Source organism: Trypanosoma cruzi, genomic scaffold, assembly GCF_000209065.1.
Source record: "Trypanosoma cruzi strain CL Brener 1047053512351 genomic scaffold, whole genome shotgun sequence".
Classification (NCBI taxonomy): Eukaryota; Euglenozoa; class Kinetoplastea; order Trypanosomatida; family Trypanosomatidae; genus Trypanosoma; species Trypanosoma cruzi.
The window spans coordinates 7,543-12,370 of record NW_001849102.1 but is presented as its reverse complement, the minus strand read 5'-3'; the positions used below and the strand labels follow the sequence as shown (position 1 = coordinate 12,370).

Genomic DNA, 4,828 nt, shown 5'->3' with positions numbered 1-4,828 from the left:
ACATTGCAGTGTATTTGGATGCTTCTTTTGTACCTTGTGCTGGCGGTTGCGGGTGGCTGCTGCTTCCTCCGTGGGCATGAAGGGAAGGAGGAGAGAGGGAGCGCGCACCGCGAGTCACTCTTCCTGCGGGTGTGATGCGCGCAGTGGGCTGCGACTGCTGTGGAGGGCCGCATCCCTTCGGTGTGCGCTTCTCCGCCGTTGTGCCGTGCGTTTGCGCATGTCATTTATTGTGCGCGTGCGTGCTGGGCATGTTTTTCCGGAGCGTTGGGCGGCCACCATCTGTCTATGGCGGTTTGTGTGAGTGAGCACGTGCGGATGAGGGTCAGGGCGTATGGAATGAAGGAATGGCTTGAGGAAAGGGGAATTTGATTTGGAGGGTATTCGGACCGGATTCATTTGGCTGCGGTGGACACATGCACGACGGATGTGTTTCCGCATAATTGGGGGAGGATGCGACAGGGTTTTCCGAATTGGCCCGTCAATGCAATTCGGGTTTCATGGCACTGAGGCACAGTGGTCTTCCTGCAATGGCTGGTGACGGCCCCTAGTGGAGTGGTGTATTTATGCTGCTGCTGCTGCTGCTGCTCGAGGAGGCGTAGAAGTGCGATTTGAGGTGAGCGACGGAAGGGACGCACATCCCGCAGTGACGGTTGTCGTTGGCCCAGCGGGTGCCTCTGAAGGTTTTGTTGGATGCAACGTCCTTATGCTCGTCTCCGGATGGCGGCATCCCTGATGCAGCCAACGAACGGGGCTGGGAGCGACGGTGAGACGCAAGCACGTGTGGATGTTCGGAGCGGCCGGCGCACCGCACGCTGAGAGCATGGCACGGTGAGGGTCGGACCTAGAAAGGGGACACCGCGTGGGACGTCAATCTTCACTGCAGCGACCGCCACCGAATTCGGATTTGCTCGCACCTTCTGCGGTCCCTCTTCCTCCCCTTACTTCTGTGCCGAGGACTGTGCCGCGGGATCCAGCAGCGCGATGTTTGGCCGCAGGAGCATGGCCCGAACAAATGATTTGTGGGAGGAGATGTGCACTGCGGCGGAAAAGAAAAAAAAATAGTTGCGAGACGACCACCACCACAAGAACGGTGTGAAGTTGTGTTTTTTCCACTTGCGCGAGGGCGGCCTGCCACCTGGTCGGTTAGGAGGATTATTTTTTTTTGCGTCGTTGCGCTCTCTTTTTATTCCGCTGCGTTTTCTTGCGGACCTGCGAAGGGAGATTTGCAAGAAATTCCTGCGAGGCGTTCGTGCCGTCGTCGGAAAAGCGGATCCCCCTTGAAAAACGCTGCTTTTTAAATTTGTTTTGGGCGGGGGGTTCCTGTCGATTCAACGCGACTTTGTTTTGCGGATTTGATGCGTGTGTTTCCGAGCGGTTCGATCAGTGCTCCCAGCCCACTCGGATGTGGTGTGTGCGTCGACGTGAAGGTGCCTGCCAGCCGTTTTATTGCCTCCCCCGCTGTGGCTGCCGCCGCTGCCTTCCTCTCTTCCTGAGGTCCTGCGGCCTCTTGACAAGATGTTTTGGAGAAGGCGTTGCCGCTCTTATCGTCCATGGTATTTTGATTCTGGTGTCGCGGTCAGGAGACATTGAACGAGAGGTTTGCTGCCCTTTTGTTTTATTTGTCCTCTCTGCCTGACGGCCAGTTCTACACAAACGTGCTCCTCGGCACCTCAGTTGGTGCTGGCGGGTTTGCTCACAGTTGTCACTGGCAATCGCATGCGCCACCTCTTCTCTGCTCCTTTTCAGTGTCGTATTTTTTATTGATTGACGGACGCCATTCTGTCCGGCGTGCCACCCTGATTGGATTGTGTGGGACTGCTTGCCAACGCCATCGGAGAAAGCAGGCCGACCTTTTCACGTATTTAATTCCATCTTGCGCGCAGGTATTTTTCACATGTTCTGTTGGGCACTCAGACAGCGAGGTGTCCGGAAATATGCGTGCGTGGAATTCTTCCTGCCATGTGAACTGCGGGCAACACCGAGGGGCTGCCACTTTGACTCCGCAGACTTGTTGTGTCCTCACAGGGTTGGCAGGGAAATTCCATGCAGCCAGCTATTGCTGGTGTGTCCCCAGATGTTGTCACTCCATGCGAATAATGTGCTTCAGCGAGTGAGGGTGTTGATTGGGTTTGTGTGCACTCTGATTCTGTTTGCCACTTTTTGCGGGCACGCAAAAAATGATGGGTGGTAAAATGGAGCGGGGCGATGCCTGGCTGCGTCTCGCCCATTGTTCAGTGCACGATGGTGTGGTGCACATTGTGGTGCTGACTCTGCGATGTGAGTGCGGTCTCCTGTGCGGCAATGGTGGTGGGTGGAGGGGAGTGTTGACCCTCGGCGGGACGGTGGGATCGTGCCTCCTTTTCTCTTTGTTCCTTCCCTTTTGTGAAGGTGTGCACTTATTTTTTGTGTCGGTGATGGGGCAAACCGACAGACAACGTGGATAAAACAAAATGAAAAAGGACGATAGTGTGGCGGTGTTGGTGTTGGTTGCACGCCTCGCGTTGCTTCGGGGGCGGTGGGCCTTGGCTGCTTCACCGACAGGCGTTGCAGTGCGGCTGCATGGCGCACCGACCACCCCGCCGTGCGAGCGCCACGCCCAACGCCATTGGGACTGCGGGACGAGACAGCCGCGAGTGTCCTTTGGAGCCAGCGGCACCTGCTGGCCGCAGTTGGGCGGTGCGAGTGGGACGCTTCACCGCACGGGTGTTGTGATGGCACCTCGCCGTGGCTCTTGTGATGGTTCCGACGCTGCGGCTCGACATGTGGTGGGGAGTGAAGTGTGGCTGCGGTGGACCATGAGCAGCACCAACGTGAGGCTGAGTGATTTCCTTTGGAATTATGTTGGCGACAGGGCGGCCGTTGATGAAAGACTACAATGTGACGATGGAGGTGTTTGTTCAGGAGCCGGATGATTACGTACAAGACCAGCGGCTTCTTGAAGAAATTCTTAACTTAACTGCGTACCAATCGCTGGAGGCCATTACTAAGCCGCTTCACGAAGGTGTGCTCTCTCTTGGGCAACGTAGGGACTATGAAGAAAAAGGATACGATCACTCCTCTTGCAAGGGGAATACCAAACGGAGTACTCACGCAGGTACTGACGGAAGCGAGGCGGGAGGCAGAGAAAAGGCTAAGACGAATGCAAGAAATGAAATTTACCATTTCCACTAATATCGAAGATGTACTGTTTAAAGGAAGAGTTCGCGTCAATGAAATGAAGCTGAACGACTTTCTTACGAGGGAACTGGACGGCAGGGGCATTGTGGACACCAATCGGGATGTCTTGCTGGAGGAGTTTTTCAGGGACCCCACGAAGTATATCCGTGATAAAGGAGCATTGGACGAAATACAGGCATCAGGTCATTATTTGAGTATGAAGCGAGCTGTAAAGGGTGAAGTGATCTTCGATGAGGATAGACGCAAGCTTTGCGATAACGGTGTCAACAATCTACCGGGGTGGTCATTAGCTGCTGCGGAGGTAAAAGCAACTGTTCATAACTCCACCAAACATTTCTTGGATGCGGCTGCCGAGGAGGCGAGGAACCCAACGACAACGAGCGCACCGGAGAAACTGGAGGGATGCTACGAGTCTGTGCACAATGCGAGGCGGAGCCATGCGGTGGAACTTCCGGACGGCGTGGAGCGAAGAAAACGGGGATGGGAATGGGGGTGCATGAGGGGTAGCCAGAACAGTCATGGACGTACAAGAAAGCTGACGACGCTATCGAAAAGAATGACGCTGTGCAGCAATCCGGTGCGGCACCTCCCGTGTTGATGGTGCTCGCCTCGGTGAAAGGATGGCCGTACTCGTGGCATACGATACAGGATCTTCCTAAGGACGTTTTTGTAAACTGTGGGGTGGGTCGAGTGTGGCATATCGTCAGGGGCGATCTAACCGCGTGGTTCAGCCCTCACGGTGGTACCGACTTTACGCCCAAGCGACGTGTGTTGATTGGGACGCCCGGGATAGGGAAATCGGTGGCTGCCGGTTCGCACCTCCTCTACCAGCTGCTGCACTGCGATGTGGAGAAACTCCAAGTGGTTGTCCACTGTTTTGGTGGAGATGCGTACGTGTCTGACAAGACCACCAGAGCGGTGACAAGATACGGCGATGAGGACATGTGCATCTTGGAGTTGAGAAGTCTGACGGGGCATGGGAGGAATGTGTATATTATCCACGATGTGGCAAAGGAGGGAACGCCGCCACCGAGACATTTTGCGCCTACTTCTGGATGGGGCATGATTGCGGTGTCATTCCCGGAGGTAACCAACTGTGATGAGTGGGCGAAGCAACTACAAGCCGCGCGAGTCATCGTGAAGTGCCCCGACGAGATGGATGTGAAGGCGATGTGCGCCTGGATAACGCGTGATGAGACCAAAGAGAAACAAGCGGAATGCTGGAAGAGGTCGAAAAACACATGTATCTTTTGGGACCGATTCCACGTCACGTCTTTGATGATGAGGCGTCTACGGAACGCTGTGGAGCGGTGGGTTTGCATTGCAATCGATCAACGAGGTAACTGTGAAAGAGCACTTTTCACGGGGAGGTGAGTCGCCATGGTATTCTGAGGATCCGTCTCACAAGCCTGTGAAAGTTGTTCGGGAAATATACGCAGGCGGTGTGATCCTTTTCAATGCACCGATATCTGATTGCTTCGAGGAACGGGCATTGGAACGCTTCCCAAGTGCAACAGAATAAGATGGCTTTTTGAGGCTGATGTTGGCGTCGAAGGATAATATTTTGCCAATATTTTTTGGATGGCTTGCTTTGAAATTGTGCACGGAGAGTGCCCTTGTCAAGACAATAGGGACGAAACTCACGGCGTTT

At 54.7% G+C, this 4,828-nt stretch overlaps 1 pseudogene, besides 3 other annotated features; it reads left to right on the top strand.

Moving 5' to 3' along the window:
• Positions 1–4,828: a sequence feature (areas not merged during assembly with more than two copies in the genome that could not be assigned to a particular haplotype).
• Positions 133–315: a repeat region.
• Positions 565–586: a microsatellite.
• Tc00.1047053507149.20 lies at positions 2,639–4,828 on the top strand (annotated as a pseudogene; the record flags this gene model as incomplete).